The 15,693-nt window shown below is 42.2% G+C and overlaps 1 long non-coding RNA gene and 1 pseudogene across 2 annotated transcripts in view; one reads left to right on the top strand and one right to left on the bottom strand.

The window, feature by feature from the left end:
• Positions 1–15,693, bottom strand: part of LOC309622882 — a 52,001-nt gene that overhangs the window by 9,078 nt on the left and 27,230 nt on the right. The gene's annotated exons all lie outside the window — the stretch shown is intronic.
• LOC309622879 lies at positions 6,945–7,657 on the top strand (annotated as a pseudogene). The gene has a single exon. The product of its transcript is annotated as an uncharacterized misc_RNA (transcript).

Here is a 15,693-nt window from a genome sequence, read left to right as displayed (position 1 = left end):
TGTTATATATGAAAATTAAGAGAGTAAATCCTAAGAGCTCTCATCATAAGAAAAAAATTTTTCCTATTTCTTTAATTTTGTGTCTATGTGAGATGATAGATGTTCACTAAACTTATTGTGATAATCATTTCATGATATATGTAAGTCACATCATTATGCTGTACACCTTATATATTGCTTTATGTCAATTATATCTCAATGAAACTGGAAGAAATGAAAAAAGAAAAAAAAGGTGTTTAGTCCAGAAACCATGAAAAAGTTATGAGGAAAATTACACCTAATGGTGGCAACAAAGTGTTCGTATGTGACTAAAAACGGAATCCCTCTGAAGCTAAGATTCCTTATTTTAACTATATTGTTCATCATATAGTTATCACATTAGCAAAAGTTAGAAATCATCTAAATGTTCAAAATGGGAAAAGTGTTCAATAAATTTTGATGTAGCCCTATGAAAAAATATTATATAGACATTAAGTAATCCTGCCCTAGAAGAATATTTAATGATTTGGCCATTGCTTTCCAAAAATGTTGTTTAAACAACATAATACACAACTATATAAAACATAATAATCCCAATTCTGTAAAAAAAAAAAAAAAAAAAGAGAGATACCTATTTAGATTTATAGGCATAGAAAAAAGACTGGAAGGAGAAAATATGCTAACAGATGTCATCTGCAGTGAGTCAGATCATGGATTTATTTCAATTGGTCCCTGGTTACCTAACAGAAATAAGGACAGAGAAAAACAACTTTCTCTATTTCCGCCCAAACCATCCAATTAAATTCAACCCATCAAATGCCAGCATTCTTAAAAAGAAAGCAGGGCTTATTTATTGGAGTTGCAGACAAATAAAGAAAAGTTGGCATCAACTTTATGTTTTTCTAAATGTTCTACTCTTGGTCCCAGGCAGGATGTTTTCAAGATCCTAAGCATCACCCTCCAGCTAATTAATCAACATAAATCACCCTTTGTGAGTCCAGTTTGCCTTGCTCCCAGGTTCCTGCCAAAGATGCTTGTTCTGGGGAAACCAAAGTGGTCAAGGTAGCCTCAATGTGCCCTCTGATCAAATGAAGGTAACCTGTAGCGTCCCAGCCCATTACCTGGGCTTTGTCCTCTCATAGTACCCACCTTGCTCCTATTATCACTGGTCTCCCTCTCACAAAACTGACTCTACAGAAGCAAGGGCATAGTTTTCACTGGTTATTTACTCATATCTAACAACCTGATTGGCACATCTACCACCCAATTAGAACAAGTACAGGCAACAGCTCTAGAGGAGTGTTCTGGAGGCCTTCGCTGAGTTTGGCATTAACCTTTCAGTTCTGGATCATGGGGAGGGTCAGGGACGTGGTCTTTAAGGAGGACCAGGTCAGCAGGAGTCCTGGGGAGGGATCAGGTGGGTCTCAGAGCAGCATGTATTACCAACCATAGGGATGTAACTCAACATTTTTAACAACCACTAGGGTCACATCAGTATACAGTACCACCCAGAGACTGACAGGAAGGGTCCTACCCTGGCCCCCACATTTTAGAAGACCTCACACGTCAGAAAAAAATATATTCCTTGAAGAACACATGGGCACCTTTGTCCGACAGTGTTCAACACTATAGCAAGCATGGCCCGTTCCCTAAATACCTGCTTTTCAGACCAATGCCATTCCGGCTCCAGGGAAGCAGTTCTGCTCACCTCTTGCCCCATATCCTTGAAGAGATGGCTGAGTCCGAATGCCACGAAGGTTTGTGGGTCGTGGCTCTGCTGACATCAAAGACAGGAAGGCAGAGTGCAGGAGGGTTTGTGTGGTGGGAGTGCTTACGTTAGAGAAAAGACTAATTAATTTGTCAAATCCTTCCACAAAGATAGCATAAATGTGATAGATTCTTGAATAATGAAGTGTAATTTCCCAGTAGTGCTGAGGGTCCATTTTCTTTTTGCTTCTTTGTGTTCTAATATGTTATTCACAAATTAGCATGGTATTCATAATTGCACATGGTGACTAACGAATATTTGGCATATTAAACAATTCATCTGTATGTACTATCATGAAAAGATGGCCAAAATGTCTTAAGTAAAAAAATAAGATGTAGAATAGTATGTACATTATGTTCCCTTTTTTCTTTTTTTTTTTTAAGTTCATATACACAGAGATACACAATTTGAACAAAGTAAATTTCTGGACTTTCTGTCTGGAATTTTCTCTTTCTGGGGGTCCACTGAGAGGGCATCTTACTGTATTTCATGCTCTTCTAAAGTGTTTGAATGCTTTTTACTGCTCATAGATTACTTTTTCACTTTCAAGAAGTAGTATTTAATAAAAAAGAAATTCCTTATACACTGAGTAAATTAATTTTCTTTTTTGTTTATCTATTTTCTGATTTTTCTACATTGAACCTGTATTATTTAGTATCGTCTAAACAATTCACTTCTAGTGAATTCATAAAAGCTATAAAAGTTATAGTCACTAGTCACTTTCCCTCATTAACCACTGTGCTTCCACAGGATTTTCTGTCTCTATAACTCAGAATGTGGGTTTCTGGTTATGCTGCGAAAGGAAGCCACGGTGCAGGGTGTGTGTATGAGAGAGAGACACAGACAGATACAGAGACAGAGGCTGACGAAAACAGAGACAGCGAGACAGACAGAGAACAATCACAATAGCTGCCACAATCTCCCCAGAGTAAACCCAGGAAAGCAGCAAAGATAACACCTTGAGAAAAATATTTCCACCTGGGGGTGTCCAGAGAATCTTCCCGCCATCACTCCTCTGGAAATCACAACTCCCACACTGCTTGGGGAGCCTGGCTAAGAGAAGCTGAGGCAGAGAGAGAACACAGTCCCAGCAGTTGATGGTAGGTTCTAATCAGCCCTTCAGACTGCAGAGGCCACTCATACCCGCCAGCTTGCTAAAACCTCCCCTGTGCCTAAGCTTCCCAGTCAACCCAGCACACACTGCCAACCCCCTAGCTTTGCACACAAGCTGTCCAAAACTCTGAAACCAAAGCAAGAAGTCTCCACAGTCCTGAGTTTCAGACCTCCAGCTCCAAACCCTTCTCTTTAAAAAATGCCTGTTAGCTCCATTTCATCTCATCTCATTCTAAAATCCACTAATTCACTGGGGGAAACAGAAGCCTTTTGATCTCTGATTGCCTGGCCATTCATAATAGATAACCTGCCTTGGGGAAAAAAAAAGTCACCATTAGCTGTTCCATTTGATATGCCCCAGAGCTTCAATTATGGAACCCTACTAGTGGAACAGAACTTTATTCTAATGAGGCGAATCAATAATGGATGAGGGGGCAGGGAAGAGCAAGAGAGAGACAGAAAGAAACAGAGAGACAGACAGAGACCAAGAGTCCAACCAATAGACATAGCGGGAGGAATCAGAGAGAGGATGAATGGATCAAACCTCCAACAGCCAAAGCATCACCTAGGAAGGTTTTTAGCACAATCCTGGTTGTTTTCCAAACCCAGACTTGGTAAAAACTGCCCTGGGACTTCTTACTTCCTTCATCACAGATAAAAATGGGAAGCAGGGCTTCCTTTTCCTGACAGTTCCACAACTGCCTAGACCCTCTCAGCAATGACCTTCCAGTGTGCAGAGCCATTATCTTAAAGGCCTCAGCAGCCGGCAGCCTTAAGGGTGAGCAGTAATGGGGAGTCCGTGCACACTTCAGGATGCTTAAGTCATGAAAGTTTAAGTGTAAAGCAGATAAGGCTGGGGGGAAGGAAGCGTGGGGAGGTGGTTCACGGGGAGTGGGGGAGAAACCTGGGAACAAGTTCAAAGGAAACACACTTTACTACCAAGGACTTTGAAGTAATCAAGCTCTTCTCTAAAGAAAGCTCTGTTACTAGGTCATTTATATGTGTCTTGGGTGCAATTTCACTACTCAAGAAATATGTGTACAGGGTTCAAACACATCAGTTCTGGTGATAGGGGAATGCTTAAGATATCTGAGCAGAAGGTGCTCTTCTGGAATATTCTGTTCCAATGCAAAACACTAAATACACACACACACACACACACACACACACACATATCAAGTGACCTGACCCCAGGATATTTTCAGAGGCATCCAAAAGCCCCAACAGGGTGATTGCCCATACCAAATCTTATCTACAGAGGCTCAGTGGGAAAGAAAGTTGGAATTCAACCCGTACAAAAGACAGCTTGCAGATCAGGGTTACGGCGTCTACTTAATTCCTATCAATTTGCTTTGAAAAGCCTGACACACACATTTTTGAGCCCTAAACAGGGTAACTGCAGCTCTCCTCAGAAAATTTGATCAGCAAGCTATTTGCATTCAAAGTCCAAATCTCTTAATCGTGGGTACCATGTTTTCAAATAATGATACCACCTGGAAATTGTACAGCACTTTATATTTTTACAGTGCCTTCACCCCCCTGGTCTCCCAGTGCTAGCAGCCAGGCAGGGCAGGACACGGAGAAGGAAGCCACTCAAGGCAAGGTTGTGCCTAAGGTCACACACGTGGGAAGTGATGTCCCAACTCTACATGCGGTTGAGTCAGGGACAACTGACTCCACGGATCTTTCTGCGATGCCCGGAAAGCGTTGTACGTTGACAGAACCTCACATTTTAAATGTCATTACTCTGCTGGCTCGCATGGACATTCACATTCACTACCTCTGCTCCTCCCTCCTTCTGCCTGGAACGCTCTTCCCCCGGGGAACAGCCACTCTTTATTCACATCTTGGCTCAAATGTCATCTCCCCAGAGAGGTCCCCCCTAACTACCCTTTCTAGGAGGTAAGTCTTCACTCTGACATCCCTTGCTTTATTGCCTACATAGAATTTAGCACTTTCTGAAATTGTTTTCTAAACTGGTGATCATGTTAATCACCTGTTCCCCCAGCAGAACCATGAGGACAGGAACCCTGCCTAGCTTGTGCACCACTATATCCCACATGCCTAGAACAGTGCCTAGTATACAGTAGGTGCCCCCAAATATTTTCTGAATGACTAACCTATTTCATTAATACTCATAACCAACCTTGTAAAACAAACACAAAAGCATTATTATTCCCGTTTTACAGATGAGGAAACTGAGGCCCAGAATGATTGACTTGTTCAAGATTGACTTGTTCAAGATCTCAGCTAGAAAGTGACAGAGTTGAGAAAAGAGCCTGGGTCTTTGACATCCAGTCTACTGCTACCTGCACTATATAGCTTTTGTATACCAAAAGTTTGAGAAGTGAGAAATTCTTATTAATCAAGAATTACTTTACATACCATTCATTTATTCAACAAAAGATTCTGAGCAGTTACTAAATCCAAGAAATATATTAAACACTAAGGGAGATAAAAGGATATAGGCAAGATATATTTCCTGCCTTCAAGGAACTTACCATCTTTTAGGGGAGTTAAAATAAGCACACAAATATCAATAAAATAAAATTGAAAGTTGTAAGTGCTGTTACGGACTGAACTGTGTCCACCCCAAAATCCAAATGTTGAAGTCTGAGCCCACAGCACCTCAGAATGTAACCTTACTTGGAGATAGGGCATTTTAAAGAGGTAAAGGTTCAACGAGGTCATACGGGTGGCCCCTAAACCACATAACCATATCTGGAGATGGGCTTCAAAGAATGATTAAGTTAAAATGAGGCCATTTCACATATATACAATGGAATATTACTCAGCCATAAAAAGAAATGAAATTGAGTTATTTGTAGTGAGGTAGATGGACCTAAAGTCTGTCATACAGAGTGAAGTAAGTCAGAAAGAGAAAAACAAATACCATATGCTAACGCATATATATGGGATTTTAAAAAGCAGTACTGATGAACCTAGTGGCAGGGCAGGAATAAAGACGCAGACGTAGAAGAGAACAGACTTGAGGGCAAGGGAGGTGAGGGGAAGCTGGGACGAAGTGAGAGAGTGGCATGGACATATATACACTACCAAATGTAAAATAGATAGCTAGTGGGAAGCTGCTGCATAGCACAGGGAGATCAGCTCAGTGCTTTGTGACGATCTAGAGGGGTGGGATAGGGAGGGTGGGAGGCAAGCTCAAGAGGGAGGGGATATGGGGATATATATATACATATAGCTGATTCACTTTGTTGTACAGCAGAAACTAACACAATATTGTAAAGCATTTATACTCCAATAAAGATGTGAAAAAAAAAAAAATGAGGCCATTAGGGTAGAGCTCTAATCCAACAGGACTACTGTCCTTATAAGAAAAGGAAGAGACACCAGGGAAGCTAAGGAGAGAGGACTCAGGAGAAACCAAACCTGCCTACACCTTGATCTTGGACTTTTAGCCTCCAGAACTGTGAGAAAATTAATTTCTGTGTTTAAGCTACTTAATTTGTGTCTCTCTCTCTTCTTATAAGGACATCAGTCACAGTGGATTACTAGCCCACTCTGTTGCCGTATAACCTCATTATAATTTAACTAATTATATCTACAACAAAGCTATTTCCAAATAACATCACATTCTGGAGGTCAGGACTTCAGCGTATCTTTGTGGGGGAGGGGGGAGATACAATTCAACCCATAACAATTGGGTGGTTCAATCTTACTCAAAAAGACTCTTTCTAAAACTTTTTCTGGAATTAATGGAAAAGATAAACCCCACAAGGTTTGGGGCTTCCCTGATGGCACAGTGGTTGAGAATCTGCCTGCCAATGCAGGGGACAAGGGTTCGATCCCTGGTCCAGGAAGGTCCCACATGCCGCGGAGCAACTAAGCCCATGTGCCACAACTACTGACCCTGTGCTCTAGAGCCCGTGAGCCACAACTACTGAGCCCATGAGCCACAACTACTGAGCCCATGTGCCACAACTACTGAAGCCCACACGCCTAGAGCCCGTGCTCCACAACAAGAGAAGCCACCACAGTGAGAAGCCCACGCACCACAACGAAGAGTAGCCCCCGCTCACTGCAACTAGAGAAAGCCCACGTGCAGCAACGAAGACCCAATGCAGCCAAAAATAAATAATTTTTTTTAATTAAAAAAAATAAACCCCACAAGGCTTGATGTAAAGATTACGTTAACACAGAGTGGTCAGGGCCCCACCAGCCCACCACTGGAAAGAGACTGGCAGAAAGCAGAGCCTGAAGAGGGAGAGATAGAACAAGTCCTGATGGCTTTCTCTGAGCCCCTGGATCCACCCACGCCTGATGCTGGTTTTCCTCAACAGAAAAAAAAAAAGAACGGAGCAGGCCGGAGCTGCTGCCATCACCATGACCCGTGGTAACCAGCACAAGCTCACCTGCCAGAAGAATATGAAAAAGCAGAGCGACTCGGTTAAGGGAAAGCGCCGAGATGACGGGCTTTCTGCTGCCGCCTGCAAGCAGAGGGACTCGGAGATCATGTAGCAGAAACAGAAAAAGGCAAACGAGAAGAAGGAGGAACCGAAGTAGCTTTGTGGCTTCGTGTCCAACCCTCTTGCCCTTCGCCTGTGTGCCTGGAGCCAGTCCCACCACGCTCGCGTTTTCTCCTGTAGTGCTCACAGGTCCCAGCACCGATGGCATTCCCTTTGCCCTGAGTCTACAGCGAGTCCCTTTTGTGCTTCCTTCCCCTCAGGTAGCCTCTCTCCCCCTGGGCCACTCCTGGGGGTGAGGGGGTTACCCCTTTCCAGTGTATTTTATTCCTGTGGGGCTCACCCCAAAGTATTAAAAGTAGCTTTGTAATTCAAAAAAAAAAAAAACCTTTTTTTTTTTTTTTTTGGTGAAAAAAAGAACCATCCAAAATTTATTCTCCAACAGACAGCATCAGCAGGTAAAAACTACAGTGGTTTCTCCATAGATCATACATTCACAAGGCATTATTACCTTAACAAGTGAGAAAGCCTCTCATGTATTTTCTGTAATAATATCTACTTCACAGTGTAAATAGGTACTATTATTGTGTTCACTTACAATTCCAGAAGGAAAGGCACAACTTGGCAAAACAAATTTTCTTTGGATCCTAAAGTCAGGTGCAATGACCGAGAGACAGACTTGAGAACAGTCGCAATCCACTTTTCCACATAGAAGGGCAAAGACTTCACCCAGAAATGTGGGTCTTTCTTTCTCCTTCCTTGTTAAATCCTCAAGAGTAACGCTTCATCGTCTGCTTAATATCACACATACAAAAGAGGGATTAAGAAAAAAAGAATCACAACAACATCTTGAACTTCCAGCTGCTCCCATCAATACATCAACTCTTAGGTTTACAACTGGGCCTAGGAACACTTCAGCGGTCATCAAATAAGAAAATAGAGGCTATAGCTACAAAAATAACACATGAATGAGGTAGATAAATTAAAGCTTTCACATCCAGTACTTGCCTGTTCCAACTTGGTAGCCTTCATGCAATACTCAGAAGAAAAAAAAAAAATCTTCATAATTACTTGGCATAAGTCACAATCAAGGAACTTCTGGTACAAATTAGTATAAGAAGTTATTAGTTATTAGACTTAACTGAAGTAGGGGTTAAGTCTGTAGAAGTGAAAAAGAAACATCATTCCAGGTAGGAATGCTTGGCATATAGTTAAGTGCTCAATTATGATTTTTTAATGAATGGTTAAGGAAATGGAATGATAGAAGACCATATATGTTTGGGGAGAACCAAGAGACCAATTTGACTACAGGGATCTCACTGAGACTCTGTACACTTTATTTTTATTTTTTCTAATTTTATTGAGGTATAGTTGATTTACAATGTTGTGTTAATTTCTGCTGTACAGCAAAGTGCCTCAGTTATACATATATATATTCTTTTTCATATTCTTTTCCATTATGGTTTATCATAGGATATGGAATATAGTTCCCCATGCTATACAGTAGGACCTTATTGTTTATCCATTCTATACATAATAGCTTACATCTGCTAACCCCAAACTCCCAATCCATCCCTCCCCCAGACCCCCTCCCCCCTGGCAACCACACCTCTCTGTTCTCTATATCTGAGTCCATTTTGTAGATATGTTCATCTGTACACTTAAAATGGGGAAATTGTATGTTATGTGAATTGTATCTTAATAAAGCTGTTTAAAAAACTGTCCAAAAAACCCAGTTATTCAGGTTATTACATTCTCTCTGTTCATTAATCCAACATAATTGGATAACTTAAAAGCAACAGTCCCAACTAATAAAGAAAATAGAATCAATAAGATTTGACAAGTACACGACAGCAGGAAAAGGAACGACAAAGCTACCTCCAAATCCAAGTTATTGGGAGGAAGTAGGGACGAGAATGGACAAAGGGAAGTCTATAGGAAGAGTAAGTTAGAGAGGGAAAGTAATGGGGTTGGTTTTGGATTTCTTGAGCTGAAGATTCTAGGATGCCATGAATGGAGCTATATGCTATAGGACATAGGAAACATAAGATCAGGATCCATGGGAGAAAGATTATTACCTCCCATAAGTGCGATTTGTGCTAACACAGAGGGGTGTGTCAGAGTTCAGTGCAGGAAACCGAAGTCATTCTATGTGTCAAGCAGGAGATTTAATACAGGGAATTAATTACTCAAAAAGAAAAAAAAAAGAGCACTGGAAGGCTAGAAGGGGTAGAAGTCAGGGGGTCTCCAAGGGACTGGGGAGATCAGTGACATGCTACCATAGCTGCAATCCCACCTGCTGCCACCCCTACCCCTAAAGCCCCTGGAGGCTGGTGGCTAGGCATTGGGATGCTGAGTGAGTCACCACGGCGGCCTCTTAACACATTTCCACCACCTTGACTCTCAATGGCCATGGCTGCAGAGAGATCTCATGCAAGGGCAATGAATTGGGGGAACTTATCTTGCATCTGGAATCCTAGCTGCAAGAAAGATGAGTTACCTTTCCAATCTCTCCAGGTAGAAGGAAGAGGAAATGGCAATTGAGAATGCCAAGGCATGGCTTCTACCACAAGGGATACATGAATACGATGACAAACTAGGTAAAAGAGCAACTAATTGTCAGTGTGATCACTGTACAGCTTTGAACAAGTGCTTTCACACACTGAGTCTGTTTCCCCATCTCTAAAATGAGGCAACTGAACTAAGCAATTTGTAAGGTCCTCTTCAGCCCAGCTCTTTTAGATGTCTGTGAAAGCCACTCAAGTCCTGACCTAAACAATTTTCTTCCTGGGAGTATTATCTTCCCAGACAACAGAACAGCCCTACACATTTGAACATAATCATTAAACACCTGGCAAGAAGTGCCACCCCACATACAGTTTAATAACTCACATTCCAATCCAATTACTGTGCGTTTCATAAGCAAGTACTTATTAGAATACAGTTGTTTCTCTGAGCAAGCAGGATTTTTAGAAGGGAAATTACAATGATGATCTTCCAGATACAGGCATGAATAATGTAATTATTCCTCCTCTCTCCTCATTGTTATTGTTTCCCTTCCAAGCTGTCTTAGATGGGAGGCTTCTAGCCAGTGGCTCAATGCACTCACCTTTCCCACTCTGGACCCTTTTGCCTCTTCCACTTAGGGTCCTCCCTATGTCTTTATCAAAACACATCCGTCCTGGGTCCTAGAGGAGCTTAGGGATTTGACAAGGGTCCTACTTATTACCTCTTCTTCTCTGACTTATGACTGCATGTGAAATTGGAGGGAATTTGCGGGGGAGACAAGCAGCAGACTGACAGTGAGGCAACTGTATGGTTTGGAGCATCTGTGACTTCTTCCTGGGTCTCTGAATCCCCACCTCTACATTAAGAGGATTGGATTAGACCAGGAATTCTTAACCTGGGATACATGGGCAAGCTCTGGGGGATTTAAGGATAAGCCTAAATTATATGAAGTAGGTCATGTGTGTAAGGAACATTCGTGTCCCCAGTTTCTATCTGGGGGAATAATGTGGTCATATCAGCACCACAGCAGAGCAAGTGATCTAGCTAAAGCAATCAGTGCTCTCTATTCCCTGGCAAAGGTACTGGTTGGGAGACGAGCATGTGCCTAAAACTTACAACCAGATCAAATCTTGTGACTTTTATTGGGAATGCTAAAACAGAGACATTCTTTCCTGCTAGACATATACTATTAAGAATGAAGTGCCAGGAGCTTCTACCAGCCATCATAGAACCCACAGGGGAGCCAGCCTTGGGATAAAGCTGACATTGTAGGAGGCAGAGCAGAGAGACAGAAGAAATGAGTCTTGGCGAAACTGTTGAAGTGCTGGATCAAGGTTCACCTGATACCCCTAAAGTTTTTAATTACATAAACCAGTAAATTTCCTCCACTGTTTAAGCTGCTCTGAATAGGGCTTCTTCTGTACCTTGAAATTAAAAGCAACTTAAATGATAGTATTATGTTTATCTGTGAAATGCTCTAAGGAGAGAAGCCACAGTTTTCAGGAGATCTTCAAAGGTGACCCCCCCAAAATATTTTAAATCCTTAAACTAGGAAAATCTTTAAGGTCTCTTTGCAGCATTAGCATTCTGAAATCTTATGACTCTATGGTATTCTAAATTGTTGGTTTGACTGATAATGTGTAACCTGCACCATTCTAAATATAGTTTTAAAAATAAAAGTTGATTTTTTCCATTACAAAAGAAAAAGATGCTTATTACAGAAACTTGTAAACTATAGAAAAAAAAAAACTAAACAGAAAGACAACCACTGTTAATATTTCTGAAGTTTCCATGAAATTTTTTTATTCTTCTATGCATAATCTTAGGGAGATTTTCATTCAGCTGAGTTCATACTATATGTGCAATTTTGTATCATACTTTTTTCACTTGACATCATATCGTTCCCACATCATTATAAACCCTTTGTAAACAGCCTTTTTTAACAACTTCTTAACATTCTGTTGAATGAATATTCTATAATTTACTTTATCATTCCCCAAATGTTGGGCAAAATGAGGTTGTGTCCAGGTTTTGTTTCTGGCTGTTTATTTTCTTGGGCTTTTTGTCCTGTTTTGTTTTTGCTATTCTATTTCCTTTTATAACAGAAGCCTCCTTGCTGAATGTAAAGGAAGGAGGCACTGGTCCTGGAGTGCCTATCACGATGTCAGACCTCATGGGGAAAGAGGTGGAGCGCCTTCTGGACATGGGGCAGCCTCCGCCTTGCCATGGAGACAACTCCTGGGTCCCTACATCAATCCAATGTTAAGCCACCTCTGTCCCTCTCGTACTTCTTCCATTTGGATGGGGCGCCACAGACAGCACTCCTGGCCTCTCTCCACCTCGAGATGGAGTGTCTGCCCTGATCGGTGAGCTTGGGAAGGAGCCCCTTTCACTGAGGACCAGCACAGCCCTCTGTTCCTTCCTGCTTGTTTTTAGCAGGTCAGGCCCCAGTTTGGGCAGCTCTGCAGTGATCCAGCTTTGTCTGTAACAGGGTGAGCAGTCTCACTCTGTTGTCCAGCAATACAAATTCCCTTTAATCTCCAAAATCTGTCTGATTGGGATAAAGGTGATATTTGGTCACCTATCTCCTTAGTTTTTCTCTAATTTTTCCATTGGTTCAAGCAAAGAAGGATGCTATTTATCCAACCCCTTCAAAACTACAACTAAGACAACAAAATCCTCCACTGTTGCTGAATTTCTTCTGTCCTCATCCCACAAGCAGGCTGTTGGGATTTGGGATTCTGTTTAGAGGACTTAGCTGAAGGTAAAACGTCTTGCTACCTGTGGATCTTGGCAATCAGTACTATGCTCAGACAGATACCACAGATAATATAATTTACTATTATTTATAACAGCCACTCCTGTTTCTTGAGTGGTAATCATGCACCCTGCATTGTGTTAGATGCTTTACACACTTAGTTCAGGCTAACAAACACCCTATGAGGCAGGTAGTCACCTCCATTTTACAAGTGAGGAAGCCACAGCTCAGAGAGGTCCCGTAACACCCAGATTCACACCGGCAGCAGTGGCCAGGCTAGCATCCACACTTAGCTCAAAGCCCATGCTCTTAACCTCCTGGCAGCCCAATGGGTTCCTCTGAGGAGGGGTCAGGACAGGGTCGGGCAAAGGAGGACGGACCCCCATACTCCCTCAACACTCAGGCCAGGGAACTGCACCAGGCTGAGAGCCCCAGCAGAGCCTTCATCTTTCCCGAGGCCACCTCCACAGGATCAGTGTGGTTTAAAGGGAACTGCGGGGGTGGGGGGTGGGGTGTTATTTATTTTGGGCTTCTGTTTTTTGCGGTAAAATTCATGTAACATAAAACTCACCATTTTAGTTGTACAATTCAGTGGCATTTAGTACATCCACAATGTGTGCAATCACCCCTATCTAGTTCCAGAACATTTTTATCACCCCGGAAGCATACCTTATTATGCAGTCATTCCCCATCCCCCCTGCCCCCAGCCTCTGGCAAGCACTCATCTGCTTTCTGTCTCTATGGGTTTACCTTTTCTGAATATTTCATATGAATGCAATTACCTGTAGATTTCTCATGGGTGATAGTAGCTCACAACTCATTCATTCTGTAGATAGGGAAGCAGTCCTCAAAGCACAGGGTAGAAAGAATTCTCCTCTCGCTGCCTACCCTGACCTCCTACTTTGCCACTGGGCTGAGCATCCACCCCCTCTCCCTACCTCCCGGACACATTCACTCTAAAAAAAAAAAACTTTCCCAACCAATGAGCCGATGACTAGGAAATCTAATGATTCAACCCTTCTTCTCCTGGCTCAAGAAGGTCAAGGCCAAAATGACAAGAGTTTTAATCACAGTTTCAATTTCATTACTTGTGATTGGTCCATTCATATTTTCTATTTCTTCCTGGTTCAGTCTTGGAAGGTTATACCTTTCTAAGAATTTGTCCATTTCTTCCAGGTTGTCCACTTTATTGGCATAGAGTTGCGTGTACTAGTCTCTTAGGATGCTTTGTATTTCTGCGGTATCTGTTGTAACTTCTCCATTTTCATTTCTAATTTTATTGATTTGAGTCCTCTCCCTCTTTCTCTTGATGGAGAAACAGTATGGAGGTTCCTTAAAAAACTAAAAGTAGAATTACCATATGACCCAGCAATCCCACTACTGGGCATATACCCAGAGAACACCATAATTCAAAAAGACACATGCACCCCAATGTTCATTGCAGCACTATTTACAATAGCCAGGTCATGGAATCAACCTAAATGCCCATCGACAGACGAATGGATAAAGAAGATATGGTACATATATACAATGGAATATTACTCAGCCATAAAAACGAATGAAATTGGGTCATTTGTAGAGACGTGGATGGATCTAGAGACCGTCATACAGAGTGAAGTAAGTCAGAAAGAGAAAAACAAATATCGTATATTAATGCATATATGTGGAGCCTAGAAAAATGGTACAGATGAACCAGTTTGCAGGACAGAAGTTGAGACACAGATGTAGAGAACAAACGTATGGACACCAAGGGGGGAAAATGGAGGGGGTGCGGTGGTGGTGGTGGTGGGATGAATTGGGAGATTGGGATTGACATATATACACTAATATGTAAAAAATGGGTAACTAATAAGAACCTGCTGTATAAAAAAATAAATTAAATTAAATTCAAAAGTTTAAAAAAAAAAAAAGAAGACCAAAATGGCACTGATTATGTCAGAAGTTCAGCAGTCCAAATAGCCTGGGCTCCTACAGGAGTCCTCAGTCAATTAGCACACAATTCCACTGTCATGTCCACCTCCACCCATGCTAGCCTTCACCCTTGGCATAGGAGCTCTGAACACTGTATACATTCTTATAATGTGTTATCTCTTCTTTCAAGACGAATTCAAGTCTTCCTGCAGTAGCTATAGCAGTGAGCAGTGAGCCTGGTTCATCATTCCTGTCTGTGAATGGAGAAGGTTGGAGAAGGCAGAGGAGAACTTCAGAGTTACTCAAAATGAGACTGCCAGAGTACAGAGTAGGAGAGGCAGAGAAGGACTGACTGATGGGAAGGCAGGACCAATGAGGCCAACAGGGGATGGAGGGATTCTGTGCTGGAAAAGGACTTCTACATCTTTCAGGACCATCCTGTGGAAACATGAATTGAGACAGAGACCACCTGGCTGTCTCTGGCAAATTATACAGGCACACAGCATTTCCCTGGAATTTCTCTCCTGGTCAGCACCTGACATGAAGAAAAAGGTATTCACTAAGGACTTATAAATTCCAACAAGTTCCTAGGTCAGTTCCAAATTCTCTGCATCTCAGCCCAACAAGAGAACTACCTATATTCACATGACAGAGAAGGGGAAGGAGGGAGACTTAACAGGAGAACTGGGACAGATGAGACACAGCAGCCCTTGTCCTTGGTCCTACTGTGTCCCTTCCTGCTTTTTCTGAGTGGCATTCTGTGAACCTGAATGTCCAGTCAGGATCATGAAGGCTCCTCGCTCTCATTAATCGTAGAACTCGTGTCACGCCCACCACCATCACCCACCCCCAACACACACACACACACACACACACACACACACACACACACACACACCCCTCCAGTATCACTAAGTCTGTAGGCAAATACCCAGGATCTCTTTGGAAGGTTACCATTCAATGGATTGAAAATACAGAAATGAGTGTTCTGTAGCTAACAATCCTAACCCTAGAGGCTTAACTGGGAGCACAGAACACGCGCCCCTCCACTGACACCCTGTTTCCTAGGGCTGCCACAACAAATTACCACAAACTGGGAGGCTTAAAACGACATAAACTTATTGTCTCATAGTTCTAGAGGCTAGAAGTCCAAAATCAAGGTATTGACAGGGCCATGCTCCCTCCAAAATCTCTAGGGAAGAATCCTTCTTGGCCTCTTCTGGTTTCTG

The sequence above is a fragment of the Balaenoptera borealis genome (assembly GCF_965194805.1).
Source record: "Balaenoptera borealis genome assembly, chromosome: 2".
Classification (NCBI taxonomy): Eukaryota; Metazoa; Chordata; class Mammalia; order Artiodactyla; family Balaenopteridae; genus Balaenoptera; species Balaenoptera borealis.
This window is presented reverse-complemented; position numbering and strand designations above follow the sequence as displayed.